The sequence below is a fragment of the Suncus etruscus genome, chromosome 11 (assembly GCF_024139225.1).
Source record: "Suncus etruscus isolate mSunEtr1 chromosome 11, mSunEtr1.pri.cur, whole genome shotgun sequence".
In the NCBI taxonomy this organism is placed as follows: Eukaryota; Metazoa; Chordata; class Mammalia; order Eulipotyphla; family Soricidae; genus Suncus; species Suncus etruscus.
Window position 1 is genome coordinate 39,393,491 of NC_064858.1, and position 27,946 is coordinate 39,421,436.

Genomic DNA, 27,946 nt, shown 5'->3' on the forward strand with positions numbered 1-27,946 from the left:
CACTGAGAGGGGCTGCCAGGTCCCAGTTTTCGAGGAGAGTATGGGTTACTAAAGGGTTTAGTGGGAGTCCTGTTTGGAAAGGAAGTGGGGGTGCTTGCAAAACAGCATGCTGTAGCCAGAGTAATAGCACAGTGGGTAAGGCATTTGCCTTGCTACAGCCAACCTGGGTTAGATCTCCAACATCCCATATGGTCCTCCAAGCCTGCCAGGAGTAATTTCTGAGCACAGAGTCAGGAATAACCTCTGAGCACTGACAGGTAAGGCCTCAAAATAAAAAAAAATAAATAAAGAAAACTAGTGTGTATGTGCTTGTATGGGTGCACATGTGTGTGCATGGATGTGTGTGGTATGTGAATATGTGCATTTTGTGCATGTGTTTGAACATGTGTTCATGTGTACATGTGTACATATGCATGTGTGAGTGAGCCAAGTGGTCCCACTAAGTCTACAGATGATATTCCTTCCCGGGTACATCAGGAGGCTGCAGTACCCACAACAATGATCAGTTCCCAAGGCACCCACTGCAGTATCCACCTGTCCATGCAGGAATCCATTTTAGCACTGTAGTTCCCAGAACCAGGCCTGGCACAGAGAACTTCATAGCCAACATCTCAATCTCAAAGCACATTTAGTCTTCAAAGAATTCCTTTTCTTTAGCACAAGAATTTGCTTCAATTATATTAGTTCCTCTGAATTTAGGGTACTCTGTGAAGGAGGTGTCAAGGCCCCTCACCTTTTGTTTTTTTTGGGGGGGCCACACCGGGTGATGCTTGGGGGTTACTCCTGGCTATGTGCTCAAAAATTTGCTCCTGGCTTGGGGAACCATATGGGACACCAGGGGATTGAACCATGGTCCATCCTGGTTCAGGCGCATGCAAGACAAACGCCCTACCACTGCGCCATCACTCCAGCCCAGGTCCCTTACCTTTCAAGAAGGAAATTAAAATCTCTAGGGTTTAGTCACTTGTCTAGTTCATATTCATACAAGGAGAAAGTAACTGAGTGAATTATATGGAAGTATTGAGTGTCAACAGTCAGTCTTCATGGCTCGAATCCTCTGGCTCTGTCCTCTGTCATTCTAGTGGTAAGATTTAGAAAGAGTCCTGGAGCAGCTAAGCATCTTGCTCCAGCAGAAATGGCTAAGCCAAGATATGAACCCTAGTCAGATGTCAAACACATCCATGTCTAGTAGATTGTTTTCAAACAGACCTGCAAGCAGGGAATTATGTCAATCTTTAACCGATACTGAAAGCACTGCTCTCAAAATGCTGGATGGCCTGCAGAGGGCAGGTTGCTCTATGCTTAGAAAGGGATGAGAGAACCTGGGAAGTACAGATAAGTGGTAGAATTTACAAGCCATAATAAATGCTGGGATACAGGAAACACCAGTAATTTGGAAACATAAAGTAAATTGGAAATATGGAAAAAATGAGCCTCAAGCTGGGTCTTCAGGATACTTCTGGAGTTTGGATCAAGTTACCACTCAAAAGGCCATATCTCAGCTCAGACTAATCATAATTGGGGTTAAAAAAGCCAAAACTGGGGCTAAAGTGATAGTACAGGGAGTATAGCTTTGCATGTATCCAACACAGATTCACTCCCCATCATCCTTCAATCCCACCCTAAGCGATCTCTGGTGCAAATCTAGAAGTAAGCACAACTGGGTATAGCTCCAAAAGAAACAAATAACACCAACAGTAATAAAAACCCAGATGTCCAGAGCCTGGAAGCTGCTGCCATTTCAAAATACCCCACAAAACTGGAGCAAGGTTCTTTCCATTAGGTAGAATCATTAATCATGGTATTATTTAAGCAGGGTTTGAGGACAAGAAATGAGTGTATGCAACTAAAAAGAAAATACACACATATCTTTTCAAGGTGTATTTAGTAAGGTATAGCCAAAGACAGGGGCACAAGATTATCTCATTTCTGTTCTCATAAGTTCAACAAGTGCTTTAAATCATTGGCATGGGTGTTTATGTGGAATTCTAGCTGCAAGGGAGTCTGAGAAAGAGGTTCTCAGCTTTCTACAAACTGCTCGACAAGAAGAAACACCGGTGTAAAATGGAATTCATGTGAGTGAGGATCCTCCAGGAGGCACAGAGAATTTTGATGCATGTCACTGACCAAGAAGACAATTATGTCTCTGGGTTCCATGAGTCTCTCTCTAGCTCCTCATTCCCCTCACTGAGGAAAAGCCTTTTCAGAGAAAAGAGATATTTGGAAATAATCCTATATATAAATAGTTCTTATTATTCAATTGAGGTACATATCCCGAAGTACACAAAAACACTGAATAGATATCAATTATTCACTAAACAGAAGAAATGGCCTGTGAGGTCATAGGTAAAAATATTCAATGTCAACCATGATCAGGGATCAAAACTTTCCTTCAAAGCAGAGTTTTTAAAGTTCAAAAGATTTAAAAGATTGACATGGGAACTAGAGTACAGAAGATAAGGCACATGTCTTATATGGGGTTTCTTCAACAGACCCTAGTTCAAATCCTAGTATCACATATGGTCCCTGAGTACAGAGCCAAGAATAGCTCCTGAGCACTGAGACATGGCTTCAAAATCAAATATCAATCTAAATATATGTCATACTATTCTTTAGAGTAGAGGAAACTTACCTGCCAAGAAACAACTGATAAAGGTGAAAATTCCCACAAGTTTTCTAGACAACGGTATACACTCACATGACCATACTATTCAGCACAGTAACTTTCCTCCTAGATGTTTTTGATAGGAAAGAGAAAGGCTAGGAAAGTCCCAAAAGAGAGAGTTTTCATAGACTTATTTGTACTAATTTTGGAAAAAGCCAATTGAGCTCTAAGTCTAAAATACTCCACAATCAAACTTAAAGTCTAGATATTTATACTTGGACTTCTGAAGATCCTTGTTAAGAGGTAAATCAGCAGACCTAGGTTTGATCCCCAGCATTCCATGTGACCAAGTCCCCCAAAGCAGGAGTGATCTCTAAACACAGAGCCAGGAGTCAGCCCTGAGCACCTCCAAGTTTGACCCCAACAGAAAAACAACCAACCGACACAATGATGGCATGAATAATTCCATCTTTTTCCATAAATACGTGCACTCATGTACATTTCTAGATGGAAGGGAGGAAATGCAATGGAATGTAAACAAAATCTTAGACTCAAAAGATCACTGCTGTTTTTCACTCTCTTCTTTATACCATGCTATGGTTTTTGAGTTTTTAAGTAAGCACATGTCATATTTCTGAAGGAAAAAAAATCCCTCTAAAATGTTTTCTCCCCCTTTGGGGAAATTCTGGACCCTGGAAGCTCATTAAATACATTAAACACTCATGTCTCTTCACCTTCTCCAGAGGCTTTGGGTAAAGCTGCTCTATGAGGTCCCTGGAAGTGAGAGTGTTTAGAACCCAGGAATGGAGCTTGGGGCAAAGGTGAGTAAGCAGAGTGGAGCCAGAGGAGGGAGATGTGCTAATTTTAGCATCTCAATAGAGATTTGCTTCCAAGATTCCTATAACATCTTCTCACACATGCTCTGCTTTGTGCTCGGCCCCTGCAGGCCTCACTTGGGGCTAGTCAGTCACACAAAGCTCTGCAGTACAGCTGCTTTAAATAGAGGTGTTGGCTGCACTTCTGGATGGCACTTCTGCCAGTGGGAGGACCCCAGCGCTCACCCCACTTGAAGATCCTCTGATGAAGCCATTTAGATGCCAGGTTTTCCTGCACACTCAGCATCTTTAAGGTAGAACTGATCATCCTCAGATGGGTTATACTTCTGTTCCCTCAGGCCAAGTATTTCTCTTTGCTGCTTAGATTCGGGGAATTCTTTCTCTCTCTCTCTCTCTCTCTCTCTCTCTCTCTCTCTCTCTCTCTCTCTCTCTCTCTCTCTCTCTCTCTCTCTCTCTCTCTCTCTCTCTCTCTCTCTCTCTCCCCTCACTCACACTTATAGACGCACACACAAACAGTGAATCTAGGTTATCATAGCTCCTTTGTATTAAATATCACATTGCATAAGTGTTACTTTCTTGCCTGGGATGCTCCCAAACAGTGCTCAAAAGGCCCAGTCGCCCCATTAGTGATTCTCAGCCAGAGTTTCTTTTCTTTTCTTTATTTAAACATCTTGATTACATATATGATTGTGATTAGGTTTCAGTCATGTAAAGAACACCCCCTTCACCAGTGCAACATTCCCACCACCAATGTCCCAAATCTCCCTCCATCCCACCCCACCCCCACCTGTACTCCAGACAGGCTTTCCAGTTCCCTCATTCATTCACATGATTATGGTAGTTCTTTGCGTAGGTATTTTTTTCTTTTTTTTTGGTTTTTGGTTTTGGGGCCACACCCAGCGTTGCTCAGGGGTTACTCCTGGCTGTCTGCTCAGAAATAGTTCCTGGCAAGCACGGGGGATCATATGGGACACCGGGATTCGAACCAACCACCTTTGGTCCTGGATCAGCTGCTTGCAAGGCAAACACCGCTGTGCTATCTCTCCGTGTAGTAGGGCCCGTGTAGTTATTTTTATAACTGAACTCACCACTCTTTGTGTTGAGCTTCATGAAGTGAGCTGGAAGTTCCAGCCCTCCTCTCATTGTCTCTGAGAATTGTTGCAAAAATGACTTTTATTTTTCTTAAAACCCATAGATGAGTGAGACTATTCTGCGTCTCTCTCTCTCTCTCCCTTGACTTATTTCACTCAGAATGATAGATTCCATGTGCATCCATGTATAGGAAAATTTCATCACTTCATCTCTCCTGATGGCTGCATAATATTCTATTGTGTATATGTACCACAGTTTCTTTAGCCATTTGTCTGTAGAAGGGCATCTTGGTTGTTTCCAGAGCCTGGCTATTGTGAATAGTGCTGCAATAAATATAGGTGTGAGGAAGGGGTGTTTGTATTGTATTCTTGTATTCTTAGGGTATATCCCTAGGAGTGGAATAGCTGGGTCAAATGGGAGCTTGATTACCAGATTTTGGAGAAATCTCCATATCGCTTTCCATAGAGGTTGGACTAGACGGCATTCCCACCAGCATGGATTAGAGTTCCTTTCTCTCCACATCCCCGCCAACACTGCTTGTTCTCATTCTTTGTAATGCATGCCAATCTCTGTGGTGTGCGATGGCATCTCACCGTTGTTTTGATTTGCATCTCCCTGATGATCAGTGATGAGGAACATTTTTTCATGTGCCTTTTGGCCATTTGTATTTCTTTTTTATCAAAGTGTCTGTTCATTTCTTCTCCCCATTTTTTGATGGGATTAGATGTTTTTTTCTTGTAAAGTTCTGTCAGTGCCCTGTATATTTTGGAGATTAGTCCCTTATCTGATGGGTGTTGGGTGAATAGTTTCTCCCACTCGGTGGGTGGCTCTTGTATCCTGGGCACTATTTCTTTTGAGGTGCAGAAGCTTCTCACCTTAATGTATTCCCATCTGTTGATCTCTACTTCCACTTGTTTGGAAAGTGCAGTTTTCTCCTTGAAGATGCCTTTAGTCTCAATGTCATGGAGTGTTTTACTGATATGTTGTTCTATATACCTTATGGTATCAGGTCTGATATCAAGGTATTTAATCCATTTGGATTTTACCTTCGTACATGATGTTAACTGGGGATCTATGTTCACTTTTTTGCAAGTGACTAACCAGTTCTGTCAGCACCACTTGTTGAAGAGGTTTTCCCTGCTCCACTTAGCCAGAGTTTCAATGCCTGGGCCTGCAGATATGGTACTGCTCAGACCTGGAAATGCTCAGGATTACTTGGGTCATCCACACAGTACTGGAGCCTGTGGGGATGCATCCTGTGATTCATGGGGTGGGGGTGGGAGATATGATGCTGAGAATAGAGCCTGTCCTAAGCATACTTTTAACTCACCCTTCATGATGCTTTCAAAAAGCAGTCCTCAACAGTGGCCTCTCTTGGGTTTTAAGGAAGCAGCAAGCGAAAGAATTGTTTTATTTATTTATTTATTTTTATCTATTTTATGTGAAGCAAAATAGTTTCATTTAAAGAAATCCACTTACAGAAGTGTGAGGAAAGAAGGATCCATGCTTAAGAGAAGGACATCTTTATATTAGAAATAGGCCTAGAATATGTATTTTTTAAAAAATGGCTGATGCAGGGGCCGGAACGACGGCTCAGCGGTAGGGCGTTTGCCTTGCACACAGCTGACCTAGGACGGACCACGGTTTGATCCCCCAGCATCCTATATGCCCCCCCAAGCCAGGAGCTATTTCTGAGTGCATAGCCATGAGTAACCCCTGACCGGCACCAGGTGTGCCCCAAAAGTAAAAATAAAATAAAAATAAAAAGGCTGATTAAGGGCCAAAGAGAGTACAGAGGTTAAGGCACTTTCTTTCTTGCACATAGTCAATACTTATTACTGTATGTTGTACTTTAAACATCATCAGGACTGAATCCCTGAACACAAAGCCAAGAGTAAGAGCTGAGCACCACCCCGGGTGTGAATCCTAAAATAAAAGTGGCTTACACGCACATGAAATTATGCCAAACACCACAAATTATAAGGAAAAGGTAGATGAAACTTCTGTGAAGTGTAAGCCTGCTATAGAGGGGAAAGTTTAACTCTCAACACTGCGAGAGTGACATGTAAAGTTGTATAGGATCTCTGAAAACTCTGGAACTTTCTTGTAAAGTTAAACATATACCAACCAAGTAGTCCTTTCTTGCTAGATTTCTCTTCACCCCCACAAGGAAAAAATAAGATATGTATGCTAAATGACTAGAAAACTGGTATAGCAATTTTATTGTCAATAACTCCAACTGGGTTTAACCCAAATATTTATCAACTGAGGAATAGATGGTCAAGCCATGGGTACCATCACATACTAAATAAATGCTTCTAGGTGATAAACAGGAACTGCTGCGAGAAGTTTGTTTGTTTTTTTAGGCTGAAGGAGAAATCACCAACATTTTAAGAAAATGCATATTAATGATCATTTCTGTGATTCCTGGTCTGGGCACAAAATAACTAGATTTGCCACCAAATTTACACAAAATGAGATTCATGGTCTGTTTTTGACCTGGAGGCATAGCTGGTAAGCTGCCAAGCTTATTCGAACCATAAGCAGAATTCATTTCCTGTGGGTTGGAGAAAGAAGACCTTGCTCGGGGCCGGCGAGGTGGCGCTAGAGGTAAGGTGTCTGCCTTACAAGCGCTAGCAAGGAAAGGACCACGGTTCGATCCCCCGGTGTCCCATATGGTCCCCCCAAGCCAGGGGCAATTTCTGAGCGCGTAGCCAGGAGTAACCCCTGAGCATCTAACGGGTGTGGCCCAAAAAACCAAAAAAAAAAAGAAGACCTTGCTCATCTTGGTCATGAGCTGGAAGCCAGCTCAGCAACTAGAGGCTATCTGTTCTTTCTTGTCACATGACCCTTCCCAGAGCTCCTCAAACAATATGGAAGTCTGCTTCTTCATAATACGCAAGGGAGGAGAGAGGGAGTCTGATGATAGAACAGACTTAGATAGTTGACCATGACCCTAGTGACCAAAGAACATCCCTCAACTTTACCATAACTGGATGCAATCACCAATCCCACCTATATGTAGCCATGGGCTCCAGTGAACAGACATCAGGTGAACTTCCTGCCAACCCAACTCCCATACCAACACCAAATGTTGTGCTGAGGGGAAGATCTAGACAGAAAAGAACTCGTATGGGCCTTTCATTCCTATAAAATTCTAGAACAAATTTCAGCAAAGCAAATCTGTAGACACTGAAATATCTTTAGTAACCTAGAGACCAGGAAATGGGGTGTTGACCTTTGGAGGCAACTCCTGGCATGCTGAATGTTATGTATATCAACTGAAAGGATGCTTATAGACACATATGTCAGGGCACAGACTGCATTTTAAATGTATACATTGTGCAAAGTGTACTTCTATAAAGAATACTTTCTAAAGATCCAATTATGTGCATAATTAATGTTGTTTTCCCTCTGAGAAGACTGAAGTTCAACATTTGCCCGGTGTCACATAGCAGCTGGAAATGGGAATTCTACACCAGGTCCAACTGCAAAGTTCATTATTTTTCCTCTCTGTCAGTTGTCTCATTTTTTCCAAGCTGCTGTTTTCACAAAGGAAAACCAAAGACCTGCAACATTAATAAAATGTTCCTGTAACCTTGTCATTAAAGTAGTTGAGTTGTCTCCAACTTGTGTTTTCCAATCCCAAATCAAGTGTACTTTGTACCACTTAGTCTTCTAGACCTCATTTTATTGTTGTTGTTTTTGTAGTTCATTTAACATATTTACAGTAGTGTTGACATTTATGTCATCTATCTCTAGTTAGTGAAGATCACCCCCAACACCACCAATGTGCTCAAGACCCTCTACCAACTATCCTTATATTACTCTAGTCCACCCCTTCAGCCCCACCAATTTTTATTGCAACTAATTGGTCATTTAAATTTGATAATCCAAAGCAAGGATTTGCTATAATTCTGTGCTGCCTATTCCCTATTCTCTATCTGCCACTGATGAAGTTATCCAGTGTTTTTCCTTCTCCCTCTGACTTATTTCATTTAACATGATACCCTTCAATTGCATCCAACTTGGAGTGAACTGAAAGATTATTTCTTACACCTTTGTATAATTCTGTTTTGTTTATGTTCTACAACTGCTTTTTCCATTCATTTGTCATTGAACATTTGAGACATATAGCCACCTATATCCTGACTATTTTAGCAAGTGCTATAATGAATATTTATCCTTTGAAATTAATGTTCTTATGTTTATATAATTTAGATCCAAGAGGTGGAATCTCCAGTTTATATAAACATTCTATTCTTTATTTTAGAAATCTCCATGTTATATTCCATAGAAGCTAAATCAGACAGCATTACCTACAGAAGTGGTAATTTTTCATAAAATCTTTTTATGAAAGATTTATGAATATTATGAAAAACCTTTTTTCATAAGGTCTCTACTAAAACTGATTGTTTTCAGTATTTTTAATATATGCCACACTAAGTGGTGTTAAATGATGTCTCATAGTCATCTGGAGATGAATTTTTCTGATAAATGAGATGCACATTATAGTGTATGCCTACTATTTAGACATGTCTTCTCCAAGGAAGTGTGTTCATCTTCTCTCCTTATTTTTAATTTTCTTTTATGCAGGCAGTATGATTTATGAAGCTGTTCATAGTAGAGTTACAGACACACAACTTTCCAAGACCAATCTCAGCACCAACGTTAGCTTCCCTCTACCAATGTCCCGAGGTTCCCTCCCACTTGCCAGCCTGCCTCCTTAACACACATGTTTAAGTTTGGTTATTGTAGTTTGGGTCTCATGCTTACACTTGACTCTGTGGTTTAGACATAGTTGTTGAGCTTCATGAATTTTTTTGAGCTTCATGAATTCTTTGTGTATCTTGGATATTAGCCCCTTATCTAATGTATGATGTTATCTGATATTTTCTCATTCACTAGGAAGAAAATTTTTATTTTATTATGTTTTTTTAACCATATACAAACATTTCAATTTAATGTAGTTCCTCTTGCATGTTTTTGTTTTTGTTATCCTTGCCAATGACTTCAAATCATTCAAGACATGTCTGAGGTCCACATCCTGGAGAGTTTTGCTTATGTTTTTCTTAATATATTTAATGGATTCTGATCTACTTTTTGAGGTCCTTAATTTATTTTCATGGAAAGTACGAATCCAGTTTCTTTATTTTTCTTTTCTTTTCTTTTTTTTTTTATTGCATATGTCTATCTAATTTTTTCATCACCATTTGTTGAAAAGGCTTCCATTGCTCCACTTCTTCCTTTCTTTTTGTTTTTCTTTTTTTTTGTTTTGTTTTGTTTTTTGTTTTTTGGGTCACATCCGGCAGCACTCAGGAGTTATTCCTGGCTCTATGCTCAGAAATCACTCCTGGCAGGCTCGAGGACCATATGGAATTCCGGGATTTGAACCACCGTCCTTCTGCATGCAAGGCAAATGTCCTACCTCCATGCTATCTCTCTGGCCCCTCCACTTCTTTCACCAAGAAAGAAGTTGTCATAGATTCACAGTCCATAGTAAATCTGAAGTGTTTGTTTCTGAACTCTCTGAGTGTTTATCTTTATTTATTCTTGTAGTATGTTATTTTGATTACTATAGCTTTATAGTACAATTTAAAGACAGAAAAATGTAGTATCTTCCATCTCATTTTTTCTCAGTATATATTTGCTTGTTTGGGGAGTTTTATGGCTCCAAATAAATTTTAGTAGAGATTGTTCTAGGTCTTTGTGCAAAGTCATTGGAGTTTTGATAGGAATCTACCAGGCCTCATTAAGGTCATATCAGATTTGAAAAGTTTTTTTTGCGTGCTTAAAATATGTATATTATTATAAATATACTTGAGAATACTATGTTCAATACTTCTCCTCACTTTCCAGCCCATTATTTAAGATAATAAGATAGGTTAAAAAGTAAAACTTAATGTTTTAGAAGGTGTACTAACTGCTACTGAGTGAGTTCTTGTCTACTACATTTATTTTAATCTTCAGCTACTTCAAGGAAGTGCCTTCCTTCCTCACTGATGCTGGAACAAGTTTAGTTTTGTCACAATTTATTGGGAACATTATAGATAAAAATGTGTTTAGGTAAAGTGGGCACAAGATACCATTATGCCAGTGAGGCTGAAAGACACCTGCCAAGGGTTTCTCAATCATCTGTCATGCTTTGAAAAGCAACACAAGGAGGTCATGGAAATGACTGAGGGCCATATCACATGCTTGGCATAAGAAGCCTAGATTTGATCCCAGTACTACATAGACCTTGAGCACCACACCAGAAATAGTCCAAAGCACTGTCAAAAGTACATCCCCTATCACCATCACTCAGTATTTGTCTACATAACTAAAATGGGGTTTTTTTAATCAGAAGGAGAGAGTTGTTTTATTTTGGGACCACACACACCACTGCTAGAGTTTTCTCCTGGCTCTATGCTAGAGAATATTCTTCTAGGTGAGCTCAGGGACCATTTGTGTTGCCAGGAATTAAACCAAAGCCAGCCATATGCAAATAGACACTAACCTAATCTCTCCAGCTCCATCATAACTAATATCAATCTGGGTTCAGAGTGTGACATGCTCAGCTTAAACTAGATCTCCTCACTGGATCTTCATTCTGCCATTGCATGATATTTTCACTATCCTATTTTTCATAGATGGTACACTGAGTTGTGAACCTATCAATAGCTTGGCTTTTAAATGGTAGAACCAAAGCTTGATTCTAGAGTTTGTGCCATGAGTGCTCTGCAGATATGCCTCTCAAATTCCTGGAAGGAAACAAATAAGTTCATGACTGAACCAGTGGTTTTCAAGGAGTGGTTCATAGAACAGCAGAGATAGAGGTTTATTCAAAGGATATTATCAGTGGCTGGAAAGGTTTCCTGGCTTCATAGGATGCTCACATTCTGCTTGGTTTACATAGCACATGAGGTACCACTCACCCAGCAGAAGAAAGAGTAAGTGTCGGTCCAGCTGAGTCTTAAAGAGACTTTGCTTAGTCACAGAGAGGCAGGTACACTCTTGCTTTCTTGTCCAGCACTGTTTTTTGGTCATGAGCCTGGACTCAGCAGTTAACTCCATTGGGATCAATCAGTGGTATCTAGGAAGGGTTCAGAATATGCCAAGAACCTGACAGGTTAGATGCCTTGGCCAAGTGATTCTTTCTCTTCTCTTAGCTGCTCCTTGGTACTTTACTCTCAGATGCTTTCTTGCCCATCACCTTCCAGGGACTCAGTGCATCTGCACTGTAATAAGGAGGCCACCATCAGTCACTAAGAGAATGCAATCTTTTTTTCCCTACCAAATATGCTCAACAGGGTTGTATACTTTGGCTCTGCCAGAGTTTTTAAAACTTTCTGCCTACGTGGCCATCGCTGATGAGCAGGTTTAGGTACAGATGGTTTGAGAGATTCCTCAGGGTCCAGAGAGAGTCAGGATCCCTCAAAGCAGCGCAGTGGGTGACATGTTCACTTGGCAGTGGCCACGCACTGTGGATAGAACCCCGCTGGCTCCTTCAAGCTGCTCTCTCCCACTCTCATGAGCTCAAGTTGAGCTGGACGCAGCCAAGATCCTGTCTTGAGAAGTTCTTGGGCAGTTGAAAGTGGTTAGGCTGCAAACCCTGATGAGTTTGTCCCCCAAATAATTGCCAGTTGTGTCCAGTAGGAAGGAAAATGCAGCCCCACCTGTGCCCTTGGAAGCCCAATCTTTCCCCATCAGTCTCACACCTGGCAGGTCCATTTAGCAGGACCATTCTATTGAGTGAGTATTGAGAGGGCAGGTTAGAACCTAGAACACCATAAATCCCTATGTCCCCACTTCTTTGCTGTTGCCAGCCTGAGAGAATAGTGGGAAGAAACCACTAGAACGGGGTGTGATAAGGACTGGTGAAAAAGAGGGAGATCTCAGAGGAGGGGCTTGCACACATATTTAACTTACACACATTTAAGTCTTAAGGATTATTCTAAATACGTTTAGTCAAACACACTAAAAAAGATCAGCATTTTTTGCCATATTTACATCAAACATTTAAAAACCCCAAGTTGGGGGCCTAAGAGAGTTGGGGAGGGCATTCAAAATAAGGTTTCCTTACATGCAACCAATCCAGGTTCAGTCCTTAGCACCACATAGGGTAATCCCTAAGCACTGCCAAGAATAATCCCTGACCCCAGAGCCAAGAGTAAACTGTAAACTCTGCTAGATGTGGCTCCAAAATAATAGTAACACACACACACATCCTGCAATATGGCAAACACCCTATGACCAGGCAATTCACAGTGCCCTCTCTGGGTACTGGCCACTTGGCTCCCTATGACCTTGAAGAAGTAGCTAAAGCTCACTGTGCCTCTATCTTGCCTTTTTTTTTTTTTTTTTTTTTTTTTTTTTGGATCACACCTGGCAGTGTTCAGGAGTTACTCCTGGCTCTGCACTCAGAAGTCGATCCTGGCAGACTTGGGAGACCATATGGGATGGCAAGATTTGAACCTGGTCCATTCTGTGTTGGCAGCGTGCAATACAAGCACCTTACCTCTATGCTATTGCTCTGACCTTGCTCCTTTATCTTGCTTTCTAAAAATAACAAGCACCTACCTTAAACGCTAGTCTTCAGAATGAAAGGAAAGTTCTTTCAAAGCCCAAGTGCCTCCTATGCTCTCTGCTTACAGAGCATATCCAAGGTTCTGTGAGCACATCACTCTGCATTCTAGATCTTAATGTGCTGTTATATCCAATTTAGAGTTTGTCTTCTTGAGGGTAAGGGGTGCCTCCAGGCTCATAAAGTTCTGGGGCTTCTCTTGGGGATATTTAGTCCAACTATGTGGGCCTGACAGGTGATGTGTGCAAGGGTCAGGTGATTAGGCCTTGTTTGCTCACAGTGATGCTGGGGTCTCCAGAGCAACGCCTATCAATGCTGGGGATTGGATTCAGGGCCCTGTGTGTTGAACTTGAGAGTGAGGGTGAGCATAAGCCCTCCACCCTTTTAGCCACCTCCTGGCTCTTAGATGGTTGCTTTTGAGTTTGTTTGGTTAATACTTTGTTATTGTTGTTGTTGTTATTGTTATTTTGTCTGAGAATGTTTTTAGTCCTCCCTCCCATATGAATGAGAGTTTTGCCGGGTAGTGGACTCTAGGTTGGAAGTTTCTTTCATTCAGTTGTTTAACTATGCCATTCCACTGTCTTCTTGCTTAAATTGTTTCAAATGGGAGATCTGGTTTGATTCTTATGTTCCTTCCTTTGTACTTGAGGGTTTTATTTCTCCCTTATTGCCTTTTTTTTTTTTTTTTTTTAGTTTTTGGGTCACACCTGGCAGCTCTCAGGGGTTACTCCTGGCAGGCTCAGGGGATCATATGGAATACCGGGTTTCGAACCACTGACCTTCTGCATGCAAGACAAACACCTTACCTCCATGCTATTTCTTCAGCCCCCCCTTATTGCTTTAAGGAGTTCATCTTTCTCTGTTTGTTTTTTATTTGTTTCTTACCATTTGGATTAGTATATGTCTTGGTGTTGGTTTATTAGGGTCTATTTTATTAGGGATTTTTTTCACCTTTTGGATTTGCGCCAGAGCCTCTTTCCAGAGGGTGGGAAAGTTTTCTGCTATTATTTCCCCGAGCATTTGTTCCTCCCCTTTCCTTACTTCCTCCCTTTCTGGTATACCTACAATCCATAGATTATTTTTTTTATCTTTGTTCATTAAATACATAACTTTTTCTTCCAATGCTTTACCTTTTATTCCTAATTGGCATCTTTGTCATTTTTGGTTTGTAGTTTTTCTTCAAGATCTTCTATGCAATTCCCCAATTGTATAATTCTGTTATTATGACTTGCTAACCATTTTTTCCCTTTAATTCCATTTGTATGGATTATCTCATGTTTTGTAAAAGTTCTTCTTTAAGTTGGTTGATTTATTCATTATGGATTTCTTGAACTCACTGGCTAGTGATTCTTTGATTTCTTTTTTCCATGGCCTGCATTGTTGCCTTTAGGTCATCATCTATTGGGCCCAAGGGTTTTGGTAGACTTGGAAACTTGCTGGAATTTCTTTCCATATCCCCTGTTTTTAGTGTCTTCCTTAGTTTACCCATACTTTTTTGCATTTGGTGGTTTGTCTTGGCATTAAAGCCTTCAGATTTGAGCCCTCCTTTGTTACCTGTGGCTTGGGCCTGGGTTCCTTCTCTGGAGTGTGGTTCTAGGTGGGTATGATGGCTGTGATCACTGAGGTTTGGCTCTGCCCACAAGTCTCCTCCCTTGCTACCTGCCAGAAGGCTTAGGTCCCCTCCTCCTTGCCCAATAGCAATAAGGGAACCTTATTAGGGAACCTAATAAGGGGAACCTTTCCCTGTACCTGTCAGAAGGTGTGGTGGAGGTAGGGGCCTGGGTCAATCACCCGTCCCCCAATACCTGACAAGCACCTGGTTCAGATCCTGGCTCCCCAGAGTTTCCCCACTCAGTATCCTGGGCACTATTTTCTTTGAGGTGCAGAAGCTTCTCAGCTTAATATATTCCCATCTGTTAATCTCTGCTTTTACTTGCTTGGAGAGTGCAGTTTCTGCCTTGAAGATGTCTGTAGTCTCAATGTCCTGGAGTGTTTTGCCTACGTGTTGTTTTATATATTTTATGGTTTCGGGTCTGATATAGAGGTCTTTAATCCATTTGGATTTTACCTTCATACATGATGTTAACTAGGGATCTAAGTTCAATTTTTTGCAAGTGGCTAGCCAGTTGTGCCAACACCACTTGTTGAAGAGGCTTTCTTTGCTCCATTTAGAATTTCTTGCTCCTTTATCAAAAATTAGATGATTGTATGTCTGGGGAACATTCTCTAAGTATTCAAGTTTATTCCACTGATCCGAGGGCCTGTCTTTATTCCAATACCATGCTGTTTTGATATCTATTGCTTTGTAGTAAAGTTTAAAGTTGGGGAAAGTAATTCCTCCCATATTCTTTTTCCCAATGATTGCTTTAGCTATTCTAGGGTGTTTATTATTCCAAATGAATTTCAAAAGTGCCTGATCCACTTCTTTGAAGAATGTCATGGGTATCTTTAGGGGGATTGCATTAAATCTGTACAATGCTTTGAGGAGTATTGATATTTTGATGATGTTAATCCTGCCAATCCATGAGCAGGGTATGTGTTTCCATTTCCTTGTATCCTTTCTTATTTCTTGGAGCAGAGTTTTATAGTTTTCTTTGTATAGGTCCTTCACATTTTTAGTCAAGTTGATTCCAAGATATTTGAGTTTGTGTGGCACTATTGTGAATGGTGTTGTTTTCTTAATGTCCATTTCTTCCTTATTACTATTGGTGCATAGAAAGGCCATTGATTTTTGTGTGTTAATTTTGTAGCCTGCCAACTTGCTATATGACTCTATTTTTTCTAGAAGCTTTTTGTTAGAGTCTTTAGAGTTTTCTAAGTAGAGTAATATGTCATCTGCAAACAGTGAGAGCTTGACTTCCTTCTTTCCTATCTGGATTCCCTTAATATCTTTTTCTTGCCTAATCGCTATAGCGAGTACTTCCAGTGCTATGTTGAATAGGTGTGGTGAGATATTTCCACTGGCTTGTGGTAGATGGCCTTAACTATATTGAGAAATGTTCCTTTCATTCCCATCTTGCTGAGAGTTTTGATCAAGAATGGGTGTTGGACCTTATCAAATGCTTTCTCTGAATCTATTGATATGATCATGTGATTTTTATTTTTCTTGTTGTTGATGTTGTGTATTATGTTGATAGATTTATGGATGTTAAACCATCCTTGCATTCCTGGGATGAAACCTACTTGATCGTAGTGGATGATCTTCTTAATGAGGCATTGAATCCTATTTGCCAGGATTTTGTTGAGGATCTTTGCATCTGCATTCATCAGCGATATTGGTCTGTAATTTTCTTTTTTCATAGCATCTCTGTCTTGTTTAAGTATCTAGGTGATACTGGCTTCATAAAAGCTATTTGGAAGTGTTCCCATTTTTTGATTTCATGAAAGAGTCTTGCCAGGATTGGATAGTAGTTTCTCTTGGAAAGTTTGAAAGAATTCATTACTGAATCCATCTGGGCCTGGGCTTTTGTTTTTGGGCAGATATTTGATTACCGTTTTAGTTTCCTCAATAGTGATGAGGGTGTTTAGATATGCTACATCCTCTTCATTCAACCATGGATGACTAAGAGTCCAAGAACTTATCCATTTCTTCCAGGTTCTCATTTTTAGTGGCAGAGAGTTTCTCAAAGTAGTTTCTGATTACCCTTTGAATCTCTGCCATATCAGTAGTGATCTCTCCTTTTTCATTCCTAATACGAGTTATCAAGTTTCTCTCTCTCTCTTTCTTTGTTAGTTTTGCCAGTAGTCTATCGATCTTGTTTATTTTTTGAAGAACCAACTGCTGATTTTGTTGATCTTTCAGATTGTTTTTTTGGGTTTCCACTTCGTTGATTTCTGCTCTCAGCTTTGTTATTTCCTTCTGTCTCCCTATTTTTGGGTTCTTTTGTTGAGCACTTTCTAATTCTATGAGCTGCGTCATTAAGCTATTCAGGTAGGCCCCTTCTTCCTTCCTAAGGTGTGCGTGCAAAGCTATAAATTTTCTTTTTTTTTTTTTTTTTTTTTTTTTTTTTTTTTTGGTTTTTGGGCCACACCCGTTTGACGCTCAGGGGTTACTCCTGGCTATGTGCTCAGAAATCGCCCCTGGCTTGGGTGGACCATATGGGACGCCGGGGGATCGAACCGAGGTCTTTCCTTGGCTAGCGCTTGCAAGGCAGACACCTTACCTCCAGCGCCACCTACCCGGCCCCAGCTATAAATTTTCTTCTTAGTACTGCTTTTGCTGTGTCCCATAAGTTCTGATAGTTTGTGTCTTTATTATCATTTGTTTCCAGGAAAGCTTTGATTTCCTCTTTGATTTCTTCTCGGACCCACTGGTTATTCAGTATGAGGCTGTTTAACTTCCAGGTGTTAAAGTTTTTTTTTCTGTGTCTCTTTGCAATTCACATATAATTTCAGAGTCTTGTGGTCAGCGAAGGTAGCCTGCAAAATGTCTATCTTCTTGATATTATGGAGGTGTGTTTTATGTGCCAGCATGTAATCTATCCTGGAGAATGTCCCATGTACATTGGAGAAAAATGTGTATCCAGGTTTCTGGGGGTGTAGTGTCCTATAGATATCTACAAGGCCTCTTTCTTCCATTTCTCTTCTCAGGTCTCGTATATTCTTGTTGGGTTTCAGTCTGGTTGACCTATCAAGTGTTGACACAGCTGTGTTGAGGTCCCCCGCAATTATTGTGTTGTTATTGATATTATTTTTCAGATTTGTCAACAATTGCATTAAATATTTTCCTGGCCCCTTATTCAGTGCATATATGTTTAGGAGAGTGATTTCTTCCTGCTGTACATATCCCTTGATTAATACAAAATGTCTAATTTTGTCTCTTACAACTTTCCTGAGTATACAGTTTTCGTCATCTGTTATTAGTATGGCCACTCCAGCCTTTTATGAGTGTTGTTTGCTTGGATACTTTTTCTCCAGCCTTGTATTTTGAGTCTATGTTAGTTCTGACTATTCAGGTGCATTTCTTGTAGGCAGCAGAAGTTTGGATTGAGTTTTTTTGATCCATTTAGCCACTCCGTGTCTCTTAACTGGTGCATTTAGTCCATTGACATTGAGAGAAAGAATTTTCCTGGGATTTAATTTCATATTTATATCGAAATTTGGTGTATCTTTTGGTCAGTCTTATCTTAAATTAGGTCTTTCAGTTTTTCTCTTAAGACTGGTTTTGAGTCTGTAAAGTTTCTGAGCTGTTGTTTGTCTGTGAAACCATGTATTTTTCCGTCAAATATGAAAGTGAGTTTTGCTGGGTACAGTATTCTAGGTGAAGCATTTATTTTATTGAGTTTTGTCACTATGTCCCACCACTGCTTTCTGGCCTTGCGTGTTTCTGGTGACAGGTCTGCTCTAAACCTCAATAATGTTCCCTTGAATGTAATTTCCCTTTTTGATCTTGCTGCTTTCAGAATTCTGTCTCTATCTGTGGGATTCATCATTATGACTAGGATGTGTCTTGGGGTATTTTTTTCTGGGGTCTCTTTTGGTTGGTACTCTTCGGGCTTGCAGGATTTGATCGCATATATTCTTTAGCTTTGGAAGTTTCTCTTAATGATGTTCTTGCCAGTTATCCTCAAACTATGGCCCGAGGGCCACATATTGTATTCATATCTGTTTTGTTTCTTCATTGCAAAATAAGACATATGCAGTGTGCATAAGAATTCGTTCATAAGTTTTGTTTTTACTATAGTCAGACCCTCCAATGGTCTGAGGGACAGTGAACTGGCCCCCTGATTAAAAAGTTTGAGGACCCCTGTATCTTGACTCTTCCTGGGTCTCTGGGGCTCCAATGATTCTTAAGTTGTTTCTGTTAAGCTTATCATAGTCTTCTATTTTCATCTGTTCCCATTCTTTGACTAATTTTTCAATTATCTGTTCATTTGCTTTAAGTTTTTTTTCCAATCTCTCCCGCTATATGGAGTTGTTATTTATCTCATCTTCCACAGCACCAATTCTATTCTCAGCTTCTGTTAGCCTCTTGGAGAGCATATCCATTTTGTCATTCAATTCGTTTACTGAGTTTTTCAGGCCTGTTATATGACCTGTTATTTCAGTTTGGAGCTTTGTGATTTCTGTCTTCATATTTCTTGGTTCTTATTAGTGTTCTGTTCAACTCGATCCATGGTTTCTTTGAGCATCTTCCTTATTTCTTGTCTAAACTCCTTAGCTGAGATATTGATTAGTTGGTTGGCCATTTTCTGGTCATCTGAGTTTCCATCTTCATTCTCTATGTCTGATGCTGGCCTTTATTGTTTCCCCATTGTCACACTTGTATTGTGGGTTTTTCTACATGTTGTGGTGGTATTCATTGGCTAAATGATGTGCGTGGCCATGCTCCTCTGGCTCCGCCCTATCTGGGTGGGTTGACTTGCCTCCAAGGAAGGGGAGCCCTCTGTGGATGAAGCCTTACACAGGATCAAATCTTAGGCCCGAGCACGCAGCAGAGAAGACAGTCCGGGGAGAAATGCCGGGCTTCAGTGATCCAGCTCAGTTCTTAGTGTGATTTTTTTCTTCTTGTTGCAGTGGCGTTCTTTCCTTAGAAAGTGCGCATGGCCGCGTAGTGAAGTGGAGCAGCCGTTTTCTTTTGGAGCCTCTGGGAGAGCGAATTTTCTGGGCCCTTTTCAGCCTACTCCCAAGAGACAGGACAGGAGACAAACACACACAAGTAGCACTCACAGTTTCTCACAGTCGGGCCCCACTGGGCCGGCGTAGATTTTCCCAGCCTGGTGTCACAAACAGGGGCCCTGCCTTTTGTGAAGTACTGCTTATAGCTGGTTTTCACTTTAGGAAGCAGTTGCTTGGTGCTCTGGTCCCTTGAATGAGCCTCTGGGAGAGTGATTTTTCTGGGCCCTTTTTGGCCCACTCCCAAGAGGTTTAGGAGACAGGACAGGAGACAAACACACACAGGCAGCACTCACAGTTTCTCACAGTCAGGCCCCCACAAAAACTTTTAATGCAGAGATTAAAAACTTTTAATGGCAGAGATTCTTGGAAAGGCCCCACTTGTTCTGACAGAATAAGGAAGAGTGAAAGTTAGCCAGGAAAGAGGTACAGGAATAGGGCACCACTTCTGGAGAAACCCCACCCTGTGTGGTGGGAAAGGGAGGGACCATGCTGGATGGGGTCAGGGCAGGTCAAGAGAGGCCACCAGACCTGAACATCCCACCATGATTCCATTTCTTCTCAGATAAGCACATGATTTATTCCTCTGTCTCTCAATGTCCCTTATAATAGCTTCCTTCAATAAATAAACAAAAAACAAAAGATCAAATGAAGAAACCTCACCCTCCCCGGTCCCCTATTCTGGAAGTTTCCTTTGTGTGTGGGCTAGCTCTGCGAGCAGAGAGGCCCCCCGGAGAGCAGAAGGAAAGGGTCCCTAGTAAAATCTCCCCTTCTCTCATCCTGGCCACCTGAGTTTCCTAGATGCAGCAAGAGGGACTTGTGGTGAGGCCAGCACCCTCAGCCTCTTGACCCTAAGCAGGGCCCAGGGGGAAGGACTTTCCGGAAACTCCGCACCCCACCAGGTGGATGTAGAGATCTGATAAGAACCTAGACTGCTTCAGAGTGAGCCTAGAGCACAGATGTGGCCTCTCCAAGGAGACTTGTATGGATATGGCCAGGAGCTAAGTTCATGCTCACATCAACTTTCTGGGAAACATGCTCTGTCCTCCACCCTCTCTAGCACAACCCTCATTTTTTATCTCCAAATGGGCTCCCCCTCTGCGGTTCCAGCATCCGCCCGGCCCCTGCTGCGGAACAGCTGCGCAGAGGCCCGTCTCTCATCAGGCCTTATCTCCCCGTGAATTATGTTCCCCTCCGAGCCTGGTCTGGCAGGGGGCCCACAAGCGGCTGTTGACAGCACTTAAGAGTGCAGGCAGCTGTCAGAGGCCCTGTGTGGGGTGAGGGCTTAGGCTCCCCCACCTCACAGAAACCTGCACCCCAACACTCCGCATCCCTGGTGGCAGCACCTGGCACCCTAATACTTCCAGGCACTTCTCAGCACCAGTTGCTGTTCTGGGTGCTGAGAATTGTCCTGGGTTCCTGCCCAGCTGGACTTGGGGATTGCTGCAGATCAGTCCAGACTTCTGCATTGGACTAGCTCTGTGGTCTTGAGGACACACTTGACTTTCTTCATCCATGCAATGGACTCATGGCCATGTTCATGTATTGGTGCTCCTCTCAGAGTCTCTGTGCCCACCTGAGTTGCAAATACTGTCTGTGATCATGGCTGAAGCCTAGACATTTCAGAGCCTTATTATACTTCTGCATCCTGGGACCACTCAGAGGCTAACACAGCATGCACGCGCGCGCACACACACACACACACACACACACACACACACACACACACACACAAACCTCCCCTGTCAGCCTGAACAATAGCAGAGAACAAATGTACAGTTCTCAAAGTGGGCCACTCGTTAGGACCAGGCCAAGGGCACCCCTTGCTATTCTTCCCTCCAAAGCCTCTGTGGCTCTTCCTGACCCACCACCTCTCATGTTTCCTAGAGAACAATTTATCTGTGAATCACAGGATTTGGGGAACCTGGTTAAGTGCTCCATGTGGGTGCCCTGACCAAGTCTCCTTCTCCAAAGTTTCATATGAGAAGTCCTTGAAGGTGCCCAGTGGTACCTGATGTTATCTGGCTCTCAAGATAGAGCTACAACTAGTACTGCTGCCACCAGAGACACAGACAGAAGCCAAAAGAAGGATTGTAGAACACCTCAGTTCCAGGTGTGGGGTTGGAGGCCAAAGAGGGCCCTTAGAGCCTAACTAGCCTTTCACAGTGAGGAAACTGAAGCAGTGAACAACAGCACTGTGGGACACCCACTGCCATCTGGGCTGAACTGAAATTGTAACAGCATCTGAGTGTCCCCTAAACACACACATATACATATATTCACACACATAGATATACTTAGATATACATTACACACACAATACATTACACAAATAGTCTATGTACACATATAGATACAATACACATATACATAGATATAACTACATACATATATACATTACATACACAAATAATACACTTATGGGCACATATTGAAACATAAAGATATGTATTACATACATATACATGCATTACACACATATAATGATGGGCATACCCACATATTACAACATTATACATACATACATTTACACTTACCACATAGACACACAGACAGACACATTCATATACCTGCAAACACATATTTATGCAGATACACTTATTTAAGCTTCCATCTACATTTGCAGATACACATGCACACACTTAGATATACTGCACACACTTCCTCCTGGTGGATGCTGAAGTGTGTGAACTGTATGTGTGCCAGCCTCCCTCCCAGCTGCCCAGCAGTGGTGCCAGGGCACATTCCTTCTGACACCTGCTAGTCCTCAGGAAGGACCCACAAAGTTCTCTCTCTTTGCCATGTGGAGGTGTGGGTTTGCCTTTTCTACCCTCCCCCCCAAAGTGAATACATGCCCCTTTGTGTAGAGGGAGATTGATGCAGAGGGAGCTATGAAAGGTCAGGAGTAAGAGGGCAATGGTCAATGGTACTCCTGGACGTGGTCACATTGTGAAGGTGTAATAGTCTTCATTTTCCTCTATCAACAGAACTTTGCTAACTCTTACTTCCCCACAAGATTGTAGAAAAGTGCTAAGGCAGATAGATGTGTGGTTTTTGCAGGCCAGGGTGCCATAATCCCATGTGCCTGGCGAGAAGGGTACAGATTAGATGTGGCCACAGTGGAAAGCAAGAAGTAGATCAAAGTAGGCCCGAGGCCAGACTCCGACTCTGCTTGCATTTGAACTTGGATTCGCAGAGTAGACCTGTTTGAAATTCTGGCCACTTAGAACCAGTCCTGCTAACTGAGGTCGCATAAGTGATCTATTCTGTTATCAGACAGGACAGCCTGGAGCAAGGGAAGAATGCAGCACAATTGTGAGCTCCCAGGGAATTCCCACATAAGGAAAAAACACTTTGGGAGCAGGAACAGAGGAAAGGCAGAGGGACTTAGTCAAGTCTGTCTGAGGGACATCAATCTCTTTGACCCAGGAGTGGTGTGGCTAGCAGTTAATATGAAGGAAGGTACAAATGGTGGCCAACAGAAGAGTATCTCAGGGCTGCACGGGAGATGAAGGTCAGAGGAATCCCAGGAAGCTATCTAGGGAGCCCTGGCCCCCAGAAAAAAAAATAGAAAATGAGGAACCACCCACCGTAGTTGGAGGTAACCAAGGGTTTAGAACAGTAGAAAACATGAAATAAATAGCACTTGAAGATCACAGGTTCACCACAGAGATTTGTGGATTCAGTGGTAGACCACTGCCATATCCAGGCCAAGCAAATTTTACAGTCAAGTAAGTGCCCTGCATGCTTTAGTTGCCTGCTGCAGGAGACAGTTATGCTTGTGGGCATATTTGTGATGGTGTATCTGAGAAAAATGTCAGACCATCACTATACATGACATAGAAGTATGATGAAGTCCAGGCTACAGGAACAGTGGTGCCAGTGGTCATGCCCAATGGAAAACAAAACTTCTATCTGTATAATGAGGCAGGTCTGGGATTACCTAGGAACCAACATTTGTTTGTATCCAGCAGTTGGAAGCCTCATGCAGACACCTTCAGGCCACAGCCTCATGCAGACGAGTTAATGTGGTTTGCCCATGCCACATGGTTTGGAGTGGATTTTGAAAGGAGAGACCCTGCACAGAGGTCCCGCAAACGTGGCAGGTTTTTGGCTCGCTTTGCCAAATCAGAGGATGATAGCACAGTCCAAGGCCTTTGGCCTCAAATGGTCCATTCTCCCCGATGGGGAACAGCATTTGGGTTTCATTGGCATCTTCTCTAGGACAGTCTGCTTTATTGATTTTTTTATTACCTGTTCACCTTGGGGTGAGAAAATGTTCATGTGAACCATCAGCATTGAGGTAATTGGGAGTTTTCATGTAATTCTGCAGACTGGGGTATTTCCAAGAGGTGTCAGGATCTGGGGTCCTTTTGCAGTTCACCTATAAAACCCCCAACCCCATGGAAGGCTCTCCCATAGCCTCTGAACACTCTAACACATTTTCTTGTATTCAAAGTCATTACCAGATCAGTGGGGTTAAATCACTTAATACTTAAATCACTTAATTTATGAGTCACTTAAGTAATTAATCACATAATTAATGAGTATTAAATCACTTAATACTCAGCCCGAAGCAAACTGGTTCTGAAAGGCATTGGGCTGCAGAGAGGGAGAAGAGTTGAGTTTAGTGGTTAATGTTTTTGAGGGCCCTGGGCAAGGACCACAGGAAGGGAAGGTAAATTCTAGGTAAAGAAGGGAGCAGGAAGTAGAAGAAGCATCTTAGAAGAAGCTTCTGGGGTTTCCCAATGTCAGGATGTGTGCTATCAGGGAAAAATTTCAGATGACTTTGGGTGGTGTCTAAATTTCTGGAAACATGGTGGGTTTTTAAAAAGAAGTTAAGAAATCGATTTCAAAGAAGGCTGACAACTTGGGGTCCTGGCACTCTAAGTGAGCTGGAGATAATACTGCTCTATGGGCCTCCACATCTATACCTTGCCTTTCCACATGTGCTCAAGACTCCAGTGGCCCTGTTTCTTTTCTGTTAGATCTTTCTGTGCTCCTGCCTTTGAAAAATTAGGCTCTTTATGCTGTCCTAGTCCGGTCTCTGCGTGGAACAAAACTGTAGAAACACCACAGATGCTGGCAAGTGGGCAGAGCTAGGGAGCAGAGAGTCCACCAGCTCCCATCTGAATCATGGAGAAAGAGCCATAGCTGGGGAGAAGAGGCCTGTGAGGAGCCTGAGGAAGCAGCTGGGATGGGTGGGGCAAGCGGAAAGGGTGTGTGGAGAACAGAGATCATGGGACAGAGACCAGGGGATGTGGTAATATACCCCAGAGGATCCATCAGTGTTTCCAGGTATTTGGGGGTGATACAACTAGGCTATGGCATTTCGTGAGTAAAGGAGTTCCTGATATCCTGCAATGCAAGTGCCCACCCCACCATATCCCTCAGCTCCAAATTCAAGGGTGGATAGATAGGGGATCCCCTCTATTGAGCCAGCAGGCTTCCAGGTTTGATTCATAGTTTCAGCAACAACAGATACATGACCTGGGCTGGATCTGCAGCCTCTCTGAGGCCCAGTTTCTGTAAATGGGAAAGGGGGATCATGGCATCAGGCTGGTGGGGCAGAGTGAGCAAAGGTCTGCAGAAACTCAGACACATCTTGAGCACAACAGTCTTTGTATAAGGCAGGAAAGCTGAGGGCAGAGTCTGTGTGATCAGGCTTTGGCAGGGAGGGGTGACTGACCTCATGTTGTTGTTTCTTGGAGTGAGAAGGGTTTGGCCCCAGATACAGAGGCCATGGAGTGGTGCATGGGACTGGGGCCAGTGGACAGAGACTGCTTGGTCTACAGAAAGACTTGTAGCACTTCCATGCATGTATTTACCTTCACTAAGATCTGGGGTTAATGCATATTTTTAATAATATCTTTATTTAAGCACCATGATTACAAACATGATTGCAGTTGGGTTTTTATATTGTAACAAGACCAAAGGGATTACAACACATGACGCTGGGCCCCCTCCCCTCCCAATCTACAGCTTCTAGGCACTGAGCCACAGCACAGATTCACTTTTCCTTTGTTCGGGACATTCAAAAGTGTCCCATAAGCATTTCCATGATGTGCTAGCCTCGTGACTTCCATCACTTTCTCCAAAAAGAGGATAATCTCATTTTTTTTCCTGGTTGTAAAAATGCATAGTGCTTTTTAGCTTTTCTTTAAAAAGAAAATAAGTAAAAAAGGAAAGAAAGAAAAATGCAGCTAGGACCCAAAAAATATGAAGGATGTAGCAATCACCATCTCCCATCCCACCCTTCTGAGATCACTGTGTTAACATTTTGGTCACTGTTCTTTCCCAACAAATCCCCGGGCTTTATCACTGTGTTGACTTGCTGATTTGTTCAGACCAGTGATAGAATTATTTGACTGCCTGTTTTTCACCCTGCAGCAAAGCAGTTCTGATGGTTGGGCTGGGCTTGTTTGGAAAAAATGGAGAAAGGTATGTAGTAGACATAAAACATAAGGGATGAGTAGACATAAGAGCAGGAAGCCAGAAAGTTCTGAAAGGTCCTAGAAGGAAGAATTGGGCATATGTAGCATATTAACTTTCTGGGGCCACCATGACTAAGTACCATGACTGCTGAATGAGTGCCTCAAAGTCCTGGAGCCTGGAAGTCTGAGTTGAAGGTGTAGAAAGCGCCTTGCTACCTCCTTGGGTCCAATGAAGACCTTTCCTGGCTTCTCCCCAACTTCTGGTAGCCAGCAATTCTGTGGCACTCTGAACTCATATATGCTTCCACCCTCTGATTGCTTATGTGATTCTCCCTTCACATTCCCTCTGTCTCCCAATCTCCCACTGCTTCTCCAGTTCCCAGTTTCATGAATTATGATGAAATCAGTTTCCACTCAAGTCTGACTCTCTTAATTCAATGACACCAGCAAAGATCTGTTTCCAAGGACTGCTGTGCTGGCAAAGGACAGTCTTAGTACTTCAGAATGGAGGATACAGCTCATACCAGAACAACTCAGGGGATACTCGAGGAGAGAGAGGGGGCTTCAGGGCCTCCTCTGCAAGAGAAGAGAGCCCCAAAGAATAAAACCATGATTCAAAATCTGTGCCACTGACATCTGCATTTTATTAAGACCTTAATGGTTTGTAAGAGGGTTCCCAGGTTCATCAGACATCTCCAAGGCCCATAGGATAGCCAGCCCTTTCCCCACTGTCATCAGTCTGCCTGGCTGGCAGCCGCAGGCATCCCATGTCCACTCCCGCCAGTTTCTTGGGTGGGTGCCACCTAATTTCTTTTCAGCCTGGACTAATTTCTTGCAGTCTTCAGGCTGGCAGGAAGCATCGTTAATTCCCAAAATCCTTCCATATGGACTACTCAGAGCCCTGTACACTCAAAGCGTGAGGGCCCACCCCCTCTCCTTCAGCCTGGCAGCCAGAAGGGTGCCCCATTTTGGGTCCCCCCCTGCCTCCAATTCCCAGAAGATGATTTCATAGAGGTTCCTCTGATCTTGGACCTGGCTTCTATCTAGAGAAATATGGTTCTCCAACAGCACAAGATAATGAACTCAGTTCTTTTTATAGAGAAAGACCGAGGGCTAGGGAGAGTGCAGGGATCAGGCACAGATGTGCCCCACATGCCCAAAGCTCCATATTTGATCTCCGATACCACAGGGCCCCCAGGGATGGCCTTGGTAGCCCCCAAACATCACTGAGTCAAAGCATTAAACCATCTGGTTTAGTTGACAATTAACTCTAGGTGTAACCCCCAGGCCCCCATAAGCACTAACTGGGAGCTACCCCTAAATAAATATAATTAAAAATTAAAGGATACAGTGGGCAGTGGTGGAGCCCCAGACTCAGGCAGAGTCCCACTCCTGGTAGCATCTGCCTGTGATTCCACAACAAACAAGCTTGAGCTCTGGGACACCATAGTGAGTGTGTGTGCCCCTGGAGACGAATGTGTTCCCCCTTATAGCCAAGAGTGCACCCCCTTAGTGTGCCCCTTACAACTGACCCATGTGCTCCTTGCAGCTGAGTGCATGGCCTTCTGTCTGTTTACACCCTGCTTTTATCCAACACAAAGGCATTCCCCCAACTTCCTTTTTTCTTTTCACCTATCCCTTTGATATATAAAAGTTCACCTAAATCTCACTCGACCCTACCCCTTCCCTTTGAGTTTTTATGGGTAGAATAAAGAGAGGTGTCAGCATGGCTTGGTTTGCACATAGACCATGAAGGCAGAGCCAACCAGACTCCATGATTTTCTCCTGACTGTCTTGG

The 27,946-nt window shown here is 42.6% G+C and overlaps 1 protein-coding gene across 1 annotated transcript in view; it reads left to right on the top strand.

The window, feature by feature from the left end:
• SYN3 (synapsin III) overlaps positions 1–27,946 on the top strand; it is a 367,029-nt gene that overhangs the window by 127,397 nt on the left and 211,686 nt on the right. The window lies entirely within an intron of this gene.